General features: G+C 39.0%; 1 protein-coding gene across 2 annotated transcripts in view; it reads right to left on the reverse strand.

Annotated features, from left to right (window-relative positions):
* The window catches only part of il1rapl2 (interleukin 1 receptor accessory protein-like 2), a 446491-nt gene extending 432456 nt beyond the window's left edge, over nucleotides 1-14035 (reverse strand). For both annotated transcript variants that reach the window (XM_069170885.1, XM_069170884.1), the window contains exon 1: nucleotides 12300-14035. The gene's annotated coding sequence lies outside the window, so the exon portion shown is untranslated. The remainder of the gene's footprint in view (nucleotides 1-12299) is intronic.
* Between the last annotated feature and the right edge of the window lie 304 nt (nucleotides 14036-14339).

A 14339-nucleotide genomic window follows, 5' to 3' on the forward strand; every position in this document is an offset into this window, starting at 1 on the left:
GCAGTGACTGTGTTGTGCCTCCCCACTTTAATTGCTTCACTGCCTATTTGAAGCTTTATAAACTGGCTGCAACAAGTGTAATCCCCGTTGATTTAAATTTAGTTGTAGCTCTCTTTGATCAGGGCCATGCCTTGACACCTCTCATTGAAACAGCTCAGAAGTATGAAGTACAACAAGTCTGCATGCAAACTGAGCCCTGTTTTGCCTAATTGTCACTACACAGAAACCACTGTACAGTGTGAGAATGAGTGGCAGGGTAAAAACTCAAGAGATACAAGGCAAACCGCATGCCATATTGCATAGTACACACTTTTCTACTGAACACAACTGGTGCAACACCTGTCCCTCAAAATAGTGTAGCCAGGTCGAATCATAGCTGAAAGGAAAGAAGCAGCCTTTAAAAAGTCTAAACAATAGATGCTTTTTGTAGCATCCAACAGTCTGGATTCTGAATGTACTTTATGATTCTATGGGTACACCTTTTTGGTTCTGAGGCAGGTCTTCGACAGCAAACAGACAAATAAAGACTTGTTTACAACTTAAAGCACAAAGTTTCGTACTTGAATAATGTACAAGGCCTAAGATTTGCAAAAAAGGTCTTTGTCCCCCCTGTAGTCTACGTTGTGCTACTGATACATATTAGGTAGCTCAGAAACTGAAATCTAAAACTATTAATTTAAACCTTATTGACTTCTAAAACAATGGTGGCCCAGCATGTACCATGGAGAGCAGACAGTCTCAACTCTTTGGTTGAAATAAAAACTCGCAGAACATTGCATCTTGCATCTCACATGACTGGACACACATAAACAACCCTGTGCACAAACCGAAGCAGTGCTATGACATGTTTAAGGGCTCATATCAATGGTTTTTCAGATTTTATAACAACTTACCAAACATCTTACAAAACATGCCAGAACTTCTGGATTCGTTTCCAACCCACTTGTAATCAAAACTGGTTTGAGAGAGTACATCTATATAAGTGGAAATTTTGGCACCAAATTAAAATGTTTTGCATGGCAATGTAGTTTTCTTTGTTTTGGTGCAATTAGAAAGTGGAATATTGGTTGCATAATCGCCACATTCTGCTTTCCGACCCATTTGTCTGATAAGATCAAAGAAAATTCTACCATATAATGGTTAACATTAAGATCCTGAATTCCAGCCTGGGTTCTTCTAACATATGTCACCTTTAATGTCATATCTATAAGACTTTCTTCGGCTTCCTCTTCATTTTCTTCTTTTTCTCAACACAACAACAACTGGTGTAAAATGTGTTCCTAAAAAATAATTGTTAGAGTTGGGGCTCAGAATCAAGTCTCTGTGCTTTGTATATACCCACAGTAAAACAATACGTTCTGTAGTTCTATTCCTCATTAGAAACATTATATCTTCCTGTATTTTCTGTTTAGAATAATGAGTCTTATAAACCCAGGTGAAATATTTTTAATCTGCTGAAACAACTTTTCACAACATCCATGATAGAACAGATGAGTCACAGCTCAACAAGTCTGAATGTCCTTCACTGGAGCATTCCTTCACAGCAGCATTACTATAACACAACATCTCGTTGATTGTGCAAGTTGAATAAAATTTCTGAGTGAAGGATTCCAAAAATCTGTTGTATTCTTTGGCACGTGATTGGCAGTAATGTCAAGTATATTTAACATAGGACTAAAATGTGAAAATTACTATCTTTTAATGGAGACAAAAGAAAGCTCGGCAGTGTGCTCAAACACATACTGTATACCATGAACTTAATAAAAGCCTCTAAAATTGTAGACAAAGTAGAATCATCAGCTAAACGTGTTGAATCAGTTCTGCAGGATGCTGATCTTTGCCATGTAACGGCTGCTGTTTTAGCAGGCTGAAGCTGCACTGTCGCTGCTGTGTACACTATTGCTCTATTTGATCAGAATCCATAGGGATTGGCCTGTCAGACCATGTTAAGTCAACTAAGGATAGGCTACGCACACTGGTAAATGTGCTCAAGGGTGAACTGGAGAGTCACAGTGAGCATGAGGAGAAGGAACAGGGATGAAGGGCAAGAAGATGAGGGAATTAAAATTGGAAACATAGGGGGAATAAAAGTGGAACAAAACAGTTTTAATTTTTTTTCTGTATGTTTATTTTATGTTATTCCACTTACACATGCAGCATTTGATTGTAACGTTCAAATTCAGCTAAAGCTGAGACTTCAGTTGAATTTGAGACAGAGGAATGTCACTGTACAGAAAAAGATATGGTAGAAATACAGACTGAGTGGGAGAGAGAAGGATGCCGGCATTTTTGGTTTTTGGTTCATTTCGTTCAGTTAGGGTAAACTTACTGCACATCAATTCATTTTATATATTGCAATGCAATTCAAGAAACACAAAAACTTCCAAAATTGATGCACAATTCAACAAAACTTTTCTTAAACTATGTTAGAAAACTGAGCATGATCGCCTATATATGATTTATTTATACAGGTTGTTGTGTTGGCTTGGATTTGATGTAGTCAGTTGTCCTGAATAGAGTGACTGTGAAGTATAATTCTGAAAGGATGAAAAAAATACTCTAGTTGTTACTGCCTTCCAAAACGTTCCAGTTTAAGTGTGTTGTCACACCGGTGCCTTTATTGGCAGTATTAAGACATACCAGCGCTTTCAGTCAGTTCTGGTAGGTATAAGGGAGCGATCATGGTGATTATCATCCCAACATTAACTAACTGTAGGAGAGTGGACCAGAAATTCAGGCCTTTTTTGTTACAGTTCGACACTCAGGGATTAGCATGATATGCATAATAAGCACATCAAGGTAGGGCCTGGGACACACCGCCGGCATGGCGCAGCGCGGCGTGTGTGTGTTCACACTGGCTGCATGTCAACAGCGGTACTGCAGCTGCAGGTCCGACCACTGAATCAAGGAGTTTCTCTTTGATAACGACCATCAGTTTTGATAACGACCATCAATATTGAATTTTTGAGGTTCAACAAGTGATGAGTTGTAACCAAAAGCCGTCAGCTGATTTGTGTTTACCCTGATTTAGATTGAGACACACAGGTACAGTATGAGACAGAGGATCTCACAGAGAGGGAGAGAGGAAAAGAGCAGCAGGCAAAACCCCAGCCTTTACCTGGTAAAGTCGCACCATGATATAATTAGAGCATATACTGTGTTTTTGCTATGATTATACAGTGCACATGTGTTAACGGATTATTTCCCTGTATATTTTAGCTGGGAACCGCATGTGGTTCGCGTGAAAAATAGGCTTCAGGTCTATTTTATAAATGACACGCCTCACATATCTCAGCAGGCAATGTGGCTGCTCTAATCTGTTAACATGGACGCTGAAATGAAAACATGCCATGCAGCAACAAGTCACGCACACACCACCCATCTAGTGTGTCCCAGGCCTAAATCCTGCTTTACAGCTGAGCACAAACATAGAAGGTCAATTTAAGGTGTTTAAACAAGATTAGTCTCCAGAACAGGCTGCAGCCACACTGTATAAAGACACACCTTCACATAAAGGAAAAATCTTCATGCTAACATGCTCAATGTCACAATGTTATCATTCAGATGTCAATCAATGCAAGTTCAGTGTACAGTATTGGGATTGCACCAAATTCCATGGCAATCCATTTTATAGTTGTTAGCACATTTTACTTAAGACCACATGCTAACCTCATGTTTTATTCATCCCCTTGGAACCATCAATACTGTGTTTGTACCAATTTTGGCCAAATCCATCTGGTAGATGTTGATTTATTTTACTGGACAAGTAGACATTTTTTTAAAGGCAAAAGGAGGGAATCACAAAGTCAAAAATGTTTTTCCTTTATGACTATGTTGTTAATGTTATTTAAAAAAAATGTTTTAACTGTAATTGAAGAAAGACAAAGAATGAAAGTGAGTAAATAATCTGGTATTATTGCCCTTTTAAGGCACATGTGTGTGTCTTGGTTAAGTCCAGTTTAGCTGGGCTGTGATGTGTTCCTTACAGGCACAGGACCAGCGTTGCTTCCATCACTACTGATATGTGCTTCTGTTTGATGGGAGCAGAATTCCCCCTGGATGCCCCAGTGCTGCACTCCCACCAATACCATCCACATCAAGCCACAAACACACCCATACATGGTCAACAAGCATTGCATCAGTTATTATAATTGATATATTAATGTGTTGTGTGATGCATCAGCTAGGCTTTAACCCAGATGAAAATCCTTTCATTTACAGAATATAAACATTATAAATTCATGAAGTGACACACACTTTCTATTTTGCTGCAACCCTATTTAACTCTGTTCCTATTAATAAAAAAAGGGGAATGATGTAACATGTATAAAGACACATTATCCCAGTTATGGAGAATAAATGGCTTTAAGCTACACACAGAGTTTCTTGGAATTCCCCAGATTGTGTTGCCTGGGTTGTAAAATTAATTCTAAATTGTTTTACACAAAAAAAAATGTAAAACTTGTACAGCAGTCAATAAAATCTCCATTGTATTGAACATTCACACTGAAAGTCTATTGCTTGTTTCGACAGATGGGTTTAAATCCAGGACAGTGTTTATGTTCCACCAGAACAAATGCAACTTGAAAGAGCCAGCAGCAAAAGTGTTGCTCCTTTGGCAAGATTTCTTCAACTTTTCCTGCCCTGGACAAAGAAGAAAAATGTAGTCGCACTCTGGAAAATACAGTCTCATTAAAGCATATTGACTCTTCTATCAAGAGACAACTTGCCAAAAAGGGGATTTACAATGTTTTACAAAAGGACAGTTAATAGCTACAATCCAGATCATGTGACTGGCAAGATGTCTAATGTTGCAAGGGACACTGGTGTCTACGTTGAGATATTGTGGGAAACATTAAACTTTGTACTCCTAAAAATGACACTTGTGCTCTTTGGAAGCCCGCATTAACACCAAAACATCATGGGTAAAATCTGATTGTCCCACAAATAATCTTCCTAAATTATGCCAAACTTTTAATACTTTTTATATTCGTATTGAGGTTAATTAATAAAAGTCAGCGCTCTCACAAACACAAGACTTTGAGGTCATCATCTGTTGTACAGACTTCAACCTGATGAGGTTGATTCAAGCCTTCATGTCAGCAGGCCCCCACACTGCTGATGAGTAAGACAATGAATCACAGAATTCTTATCAGCTGGAGGGCTGCAGTCTGAGCAGAGGCTGACCTCCACAGAGATGTGAACTGATCTACAGACACTTTAACAGTTTTATAACAATGTGCATTACTATTACATACTGTATAGTAGTAGCAGCAGCAGTAGAAGTGGTATGAGAGGTAGTAGCATGGAAACCTCATTCTGCATGTTTTGCAGTTTGGTGGTGTCTGTGAACAGAATTAGATCTTGGACAGCTTGAGTGAAGATAAGTTCATTTTAACTTCTTCCAAGTCTTCCTACCAAATGTTTTTTATGTCCCACCACCATGGAACAAGGTGAGAGGGACATTATGCATCTTGCTGCCATCTGTTATGCTGATGATGGTCATACTTCAATATCACACCACAGGTATAAAGAGCAATGATCTAATTCGATTTTGGAGCACCTAGCTGGAAAAAAAAGTACCATATTAATGAGGAAATACTTCTAAGCTAAGTTCAAAGTGCTAGATTAGACTATCTTTCTTCGCTGGGTGCTGTGACTTACTGGAATTGGAAAAACTGCGAACAAACCAAGCCAGCTTGGTTTTTGCTTTTATATAAACTAGGCTAACATTCCTAATACCAATAATTGATCTTCTCATTAACTCATAGCAATAAGCATAATTCCCTAAATGTGGAACCATTCATTGAACGTATATTGCATGTTTTAACCACCTTTTCTACATGGCCAAAACATATGACCTATATGCCCCTAATATTGTGTTTGAATGACCTAACATGACATTGACAGTGACACTGGGCTTAAATTAAAAAAAACCTAATGGTTCCATCCAATAATTTGCCCAATAAAGCTTTGTTCTGACGGGATGGCTGGATTAAAAAAAAAAAAAAAACATGAATGAGAATGGCAATGTTACATTGAGCAATTCCACTTTCAATAGAAAATGTGAGATATTTAGGACAATCATTTGTTGTGAAGTCAACTTACCTTGCCTTGCCACTTCTAATAAGTCTCAATAAAGTATGTTTTCTTTATTTTTTTTAAATATATGCAATTAACCAGCAGGCTGAATGTTTTCTGCCTCTTGCCAGGAATGCCATTGAACAAGTTATTTTATATGAGACAAAAATAAAGACTCTTTGATCAGTTCAGTGTGCATGGTTTTAAATTATCGTGGAGTTTCACAGAAGTGTGAGGATTTCTACATTGTGTGACATCACTTTGATCAAAATTGCTCTTTGAAATTTTGCAATACACAAATCATAATAGCATTATAGAGACCATGTGCCACACGCCCGATCAGAGGCTTCTATGTAAAACAGAAAACGTACAAGCAGAACCTCAGAGAACCACAAAGCTCCAGAAAAAAAAAGTTTTCAAAAAGTGAAGAAAAAGAACAGACATCTCTTTTATTGAGATCAACAGTTTTAGATTTCACAATTAATTCCATTAGATTTTAACTGAACTCTATGAGCCAAAAAAGCTATTTTTTTCTTTATCTCCACCTCAGAAAGTATCTGCAAATTCAGTGAGTGACAGCTGACTGTATGGCCAAGGTGGGCACTATAAATAAAAGACACTTGCGATAATTTTGGAATTCATTACGTCTCTCTGTCCCCATCATCAGGTCAGAGAGAGATCTAAAAAAAACCCTCAAAATAACAGCCCTATGATAATTAGTCTGTAAGCACTGATGTTTTTGAACATAATCTAAATGTTCTCAACTGCAACTCTACCAAATTTGATGCAGCAGAAATTATGCACAACACTGCTGCATCCATTCTACATATTTTAGTGCAGTGCAGCCTCTTCAATGAATGTACCACACAAAAATGGTTTAACGGTCTTGTTCTGGTAAAAGAGCCTTCAGGATGGAAAGAGTTGATAATTATGTACATAAGAAATATGAATAAATGTCAGCTGTCAGTTCAAAAGAAAACCTTGTAAAGAAGACAAAATTGGTAATGCTGAGGTCTGAAGTTCCTTCTTGACTGTTTGACTTGTTTGCATGTGGCTAAGTATAGGCAACAAAATATGCAGTTCTGCATGTTTTCTGTGTTAAACTAAATCACAATCTTTCCCTCACACTAACCTAGAGCTGAGTGTCTAAACATAATCACTACAATTGTCAGTATAAGTGTAAATTGTGCTGGAAGATCAGTATGTCAGAAGTACATTTTTTGTGGAAAATAAATATTTTGCCGGTGAATATATTATTGTTATTTTGCCAAATACGTTTAAATTTAAATTATTAAGAGACCATTATATTTTCTTCTGAATATTTTTGCTGTTAATTACTGTAGTTGTACAGTAACATAATATATTTGAGACAGTGTTCTGTTTTTTTCCTTTTCCTCATATGACAATGATGTTTATCAGCTCACTGACTTAGCATCTGGGTAAACCTATACGAGCAACAGTTACTAAATGGACCTTGTGGCGAGATTTGGGATTTCGGGATTCTTCAAAGCCGAGCTCGAGGTGACTCAGTAAACTGCACACACTTTGCTTTTCCTACCATTATGGTACAATCTGTTATACTTCACTCAATGCCGAGAGAGGTAAACCAACAATAAGTAACACTCCTGAGTCCCTCTTTGTCTTGAAGGAAATGCCTCCTCACTGCTACTGAGAAAAACGCTTTGAATTGAGTTGAGTATTTCATCTTATTTCTGAGAAGATTTCAAGTAAATGTCCATAAACTACACCAGAATAGGAATTACTGATGCAAACAGGCTGAATGTACAATATTTCAAATGTACAGTAATGCAGCTTATAGCTCTTCAACAGCATCCTCTCTCTCTCTCTCGTTCATCCTGTTGTCTCAGCCGGTCTTCTTGCTCTCGTATATTTCCAGCGCCTCTTCGTGCTTCGTCATCCCTTCCACAATTTATGGATCTCTCTCTCCTCTCTCCTATCTTCCTGTCTCTAAATCTGTCCTCCCTTCTTAATTCTCTATATCTCCTCTCCCCTCCCGGTTCCACTCTCCTCCTCCACTTCTTTCTTCCGCTTTTATTCTTTACTTTTTTTGCCTCTCCATTTTTTGTTTCCTACAGCCTTGATGTCTTTTTAACATTTTTGAAATTTATTTTACTGGCTTAGCAAGGATTCAATATATCACCGGAGCACCAGGTGACAAAATGAATTAGTTTTACCATGGAGCAATTATAATGAAAAAAACACAGTAGAGATTAACTGCCTCTGCACTGTGCTCCTCCTCTCCCCTATTTTCTCCTCTTCCAGCTTTTTTGTTCCTCTCCCTTCTGTGATCTATCTCTAGTTACTTTTGGTCCCTGCTTGCTGTGAGTACATTGTTCTTCTCATTTCTGATCTCTCCAGTTGTCATTCCTTCTTCATTTTTTTCTGTCTACTTGTTCTGTCTTTGTAATCTCCAGAAGTGAAGAGTAACTCAGTGCAATAGCCAAACTATGATACTGAACATGCAGGAATGTTTCCATTTTATGTCTTTTACTCCGCTACATTTATGTGACAGCTGGCTGGCCATTTCCAAAAAGCCTCTGGCTTCAATAGACTGCTATTCAAAAACCATAAACCTTTCGTATATACAAATAATTCAATACATTTTACAAGTCATTATGATGTCATTATGTTATCAGTGTTCTAATTGTCCTTCTGAAAGTAATTTTATAATTCATTATATATTAGGCATCAAAAAGAGGCATGTTTGGCAGCGTGCCAATTTTAATGGCATGCCTTGGGTGCAGTCAGGTTTTAGGTATAGGTGGGTTGGCTTAGTACCCTCAGGAGCTCAGACTCAGATCACCAGATTCCTCCCAAGCTTGTTCAAATATAGTCACTTCAAAATGCCAGACTCAAGGCTTTATAAGTGCAGGTCATCAACCAATGGTTGACCACATGGTGGCTGAGAAAAGGCCATACAATGCAACGGAGGCCATTTTTACAAGCTGTGTGGTACTGCCATGGCTAAAAAAGATGCAACATCATTGTCAAGCATCTCTGTTACCTCAAATTTGCTCAAGTTGTAGCTGAGAATTTTTTAGAACAGGTTCAATAACATCGGTGCCACTGACTCATTGTTATTATGTTGTTATTTACTCATTTAAATTACAATTTTGATTTGGTGGAAGTAAATTTTGTAAGTTTTGTTGGGGCTTTCCTAACTTCACTGTGGGGTCCTGATAAGGACAAGGACATATGTATTTCAAAATTCTCCCAAGTTTATCTTATCTGAAGACCTGACATTTGTTCATTTGGGCCTTAAAGCTGTGGAGCTGCTATTGATTGAATTTGGGGATGGAGTTCTGAGATGGAAATGATGATTGGCTTAAGGCAGGGGTGTCAAACTCATTTTAGTTAAGGGGCCACATACTGCCCACTTTGATCTCAGGTGGGCCAGACCAGTAAAATCATAGCATAATAACGCAAACATAACGACAATATTTCTCTATGTTTAAATTATTGGTGAAGGTTTTTGGATGATAAACCCTATTTTAAAGGTCTTTCTACAATAAACTAGAAACATAAAGACTAAAACCTCAGACATCAGCCCACTGTTTATCTGCCCGGGCTCTCCTCTGCAGATTCCCTCGTTTTGTGACGCGTTTGACGTCAAACGCGTCACAAAGCGAGCAGCGAGCGCTGCTGCCTGTGGCAATGAGCGCTTCTGCCTCCGGAGCAGACATCGCATTTACGCTGTTTTTGAAGCAATTACTGGATCGATTAAAAAAAATTACAAAACGTTTGTACTCATAAACCTCCATATTCTCATAGAAATGCAATTGATGTCTTTCTGTAATTTTCACACTTAGCAAAGTCATCCGGCGGGCCGAGCTGGACCCCCTGGCGGACCGTATATTTGACACCCCTGGCTTAAGGGGTTAAAGCAAAGCCTCGTCTACTGGTGACCCACTCATCACAAGTTGCATAATGTTCAATCGAAGTCACGTGCTGTTTAAAGGTCTTTATGGGCTTTATTTACCTTGTGACACTTTGAAGTGACCCATCCCTTGGTCGGGAACCACCTACATCTAAAAATAACTACATAAATGAAAACTACTACTTATCTGTTAATCGGTATTGATGATCCACTTATTTAATGTGTAATATTACTATGACTCATAAGAAAGATTTTACTGCAGAATGAGTACTTTTACTTTTGAATATATTGAGTTTTTTTATTTTTTACTTTCAATGGAGTATTTATTCATAAAAGTATTTGTACTCTTCGGCAAAGTATCTAAAAAATGTCACCACTGGTCTTCTTTTGCCCCTCCTCTCCACTCTGTTTTTTTTTCATCTCTGCATCACTGCTGTAAACTACCCTCACCGCCTTCTATATCCTAATAATAGATGGCTGATGTTGGTCAATGTGACGGAGTCGTTCTGCGGCTACTTCATCTACCTACTTGTCAAATCTATACAACACTGGCTTTACGTAATAAATCAACACAAACACACACACCTACAGCCTCTGGTGTGTGCTCAGTCTCACTCCATTCTGACGATTGATGTGCACCTTGTTGCTAAACGGCCGAGATAATGAAACCCCACGCATCCCTTCACTATGTGTGCAGCTGTGTATGAATGCCCTGCTGGTGCATTGTAGCACACACACGCATGATTATAAGACACACATCCACTCTGTCTTCCTTTATCCTCTCATACACACCCACCACTATAAACACACTTTCTGTCGCTGTCCTCTGGCACACGAAGACACACACACACACACACACACACACACACACACACACACACACACACACACACACACACACACACTATCTCTCTTTCTCTGTATACACTGACAGAGAGAGTAAGAGAGAGGGAGGATAAAGAGAGAGAAAGCTTCTGGTAAAGTATTCAGACAAAGAACGCATGTGTTTGGAAAGAGGTGAACAAATGAGAGCATTAATGGTACTCTTTCACCCAAAAGGTGCATCAACCCGATCAACTGAAGGAAATTCTTGGAGCATATATGTACTTTTTTTAATATTGTTTAAGTAGAGTCAAAGTTTATGGTTATTTTTACAGAATTCTAATTATGGGGGTAAAGGATTTGAGCAGATTTTATGTAAAGGTTCTTGAAGAGGCTCAACTGGCACAGACCTTGAGGTCTAAGGCATTACTTGTTCAAAACTTAACCAAACTACGAGACTGAGATGAAAAAAAATATCCACACAGAGATGTATAAATATTGAAGAGAGGATGTGAAATGGTTGTAGAAAGATGCAAATCAGCCAAAAAAGAATTCAAAATGATTGCAACACTATATAACAACCACAAAGACACACAAAAGAAAACAGATCACCCAAAGGAAACAAATATAGATTCACCCACCCAAAAAGATTCAACATAATATTCAAGGAAAAGCATCACAAAAAGATGCAGAACGACTACGAGATGTAAAATGACTACAAAGACCTACATAAAGACATGCAAAACACATATGAGATGTAGAATGATTACAAATATACATCCCAGCAACCAGAAAGAGATGCAAAACAACTGCAAATACCTCTAGTAGGACAGTTATTTTGTTTTTCTTATGGGTGCCTATAGGGAGGGACTGTTAAGTGTCTGTGCTCAGGGGCCCACTGTCTCATGGCCCATCCATGAGTAAAGGTAAAAAAAATTAAATGAAAAGAAGGGATCATAATAAGGCAAATAAGCAAAAAATTAACTCAGAAGATATATAATATTTTCTACGTATTCATTATAATCTTTGGATGTGTTTATCCCGCACTACTTCTCGGCGGAACGTCCCTGATCTTCCCTGAGGGGAATGTGCTTCAACCGTGATGCCCAGCTTTTTTTGTGTTTTTTCATACACACATATGCAGTTTGATGAATGAATAATGGTCAGACTAATGGCCTTAAAGTTGAATTATATGACCAAAGTTCCCCAATCAAGAGATGAAAGACTGGATTTTCCACCAGTCTCGGCCTCTCACAAATTAATGGACACCATTAAACGACACACACGAGCTCTCGCTCTCTCACTCCCGTGCGTAAAAATGCTCTTTATGCATCTCACCTTACCTCTAACACACTCCCACGGCAGGCGCGCGCACACTCGCAGTGGAGCGCACACTCTCTCTTCCGCTCTTATACTCCACACTACAAAAACAGCCCATGAAGTAAACTAATGATACATGCGCGCATACGCGTTAAATTGGACCGTGATATCCACTTACCTGTTTCGGAGGAATTTATCCTGAATCCAAGCGGCGCTGATGACAGAATCTAACACTGGCGAAATAATCCCACGCCTGAGTTTTTCTTCTGTCACAAACTGGACCGGTGGAGACAAATCTCCCCTCTCCAGAGTGACGGAAAATTGAAGGGTAAATAAACAGCTAAAGAAGGTCGTTTCTTCTTCTCGTCTCCTCCCAAGAATGAGATTTATAACATCTATTAGGCAGCCTTTCTATCTGCAAAAGTCATAGAATCCCTTTCCTCTTCTGTCCTCCTCCAAATTGATGGAAGGCTCAAGTCTGCTCCAATTAATCGCAGTTACGCATTCCCCCTCTTGTTTGCTCTCCTCCACCCTCCGTCTATCCCGCTCTTCTCTTTCAGGACGGGATGCAAGTCAGAGACATAGACCTCTGTGTTCAGTCTGTCTCTGTCCGGGCAGTGGTGTGGAAGAGTCGCTCTACTTTGCGCAGCCAAAAATAACTTCCAATCTCCAAACTGGAATCCCGAGAAGCACTTGCACTAAAATAATCTATTAAATTCTTGCAATATTCATAGAGTGGAGCTGTTGTGGAAATTATGAATTTAAATTCATTTTTGTTGTACTTTATGGTACTTTCTGCCCTCGTGGTATCCAAAGATATTCCTACATGGGAATGTACGTGAGCCCACCGAAACGTTGCGGTGCTGAATATTCTATTCTTTATGATCCATTAGGCATGTATTACTCCTAAATTAATTAAACATTTGGTGGTATATATTAGCTCTATCATAAGTTTTACGGCAGAATGCTTGAAGAAAAATGTGCAGGAAACTCAGCCTTATTAATTATATAATCAGCAGCCTCCAACTTTGCCAGTAGGTGTTTTCAATATATTGATTCTTCAATTAATCAATCCAGATGTGCTGTCGGAGTTACATCGTCTTATGCCAAAAGAGGAAAGCTGCAGTGCAGAGTTCATAAATCCCCCACAAGTCCAAGTTTGCTGGGTAATAATGCCCGACTGTCAATTAACCAATCAAGTCGATCAGCTGATCAATAAAAACAGACTATATTTAGATAGCAATCAATTATCTAAAATACAAGAATTCAAGGAAAGGTTTCTGTTTTCTTTCCTAATGCACTCGAAAAGACGTTTTTGGAATTAAGAGACCGCGCGTGTTCTCCATTTTCCTTCTGTTATCGCCTCTTTTCAGTGTCCTTTACTTTTCCTCCTCTTCGGGAATACGTCCCTTACAGATCAGAATGCTTTTCCCCCTTCACTTCCCTGGATGCGATGCCGGTCTTTGCTGCCAAAATCACACACACAAAAAGAAGTCCACTTGAAAAGACTTTTGGAAATCCTTCTTGTAGCGCCGGGAGCAGCGGAAGAAAAGGGAAAGCGCGAAGCCTTCAGACGCTTCTTTTGGATTGTCCTCCAAAACCGTAAGGAGGAGAGGGATAGAGAGGGAGAGGGGAACTGGATCTCCCTCCTTTTAGAATAAACAGAACGATGGAGAGACAAGGAGAAGAGGATGTGATGAGAGAAGTGTCCGCTCCTGTGCTTAAGCCGAAAGTAGAAACCTCACTTTTAGCTCGGTGGCTGAAACAACTGGAGAGAAGATAGCAGATGCGCCTCTTTTTTCTTTCCTGCATACATTAAATACTTCCCTTCCTTATTCGGTTCCCTCAGATACTTCACCACCTGCCCAGTAAAGGACAGATAAGAGACATAAAATCTGCCATTTCTGGCGAAGGCTTTTATCCAAAGTGGTTTAAGAGAGTCCACAAGGGAGCGCAGAGAGAGAGAGAGAGAGAGAGAGAGAGAGAGAGAGAGAGGACGAGAGAGAGAGAGAGAGAGAGAGAGAGAGAGAGAGAGAGAGAGAGAGCTCAGTGGGTGAAGAAAAAAATAAATAACGAAATAACCTTGTTTTCAACACGCACCTGTGTCCAGATGCCAGATATATTTATGTCCTTGATAAAGAATAAATGATTGTGTTTTTGGAGATAAGACACCAAATAGAAATGAATGGCTTCATTGAGCTGCTCTCATTCCCCATGT

This window comes from Embiotoca jacksoni, unplaced genomic scaffold, assembly GCF_022577435.1.
Source record: "Embiotoca jacksoni isolate LCO1_2020_lvr unplaced genomic scaffold, fEmbJac1.0.p SCAF_5, whole genome shotgun sequence".
NCBI lineage: Eukaryota > Metazoa > Chordata > Actinopteri > Embiotocidae > Embiotoca > Embiotoca jacksoni.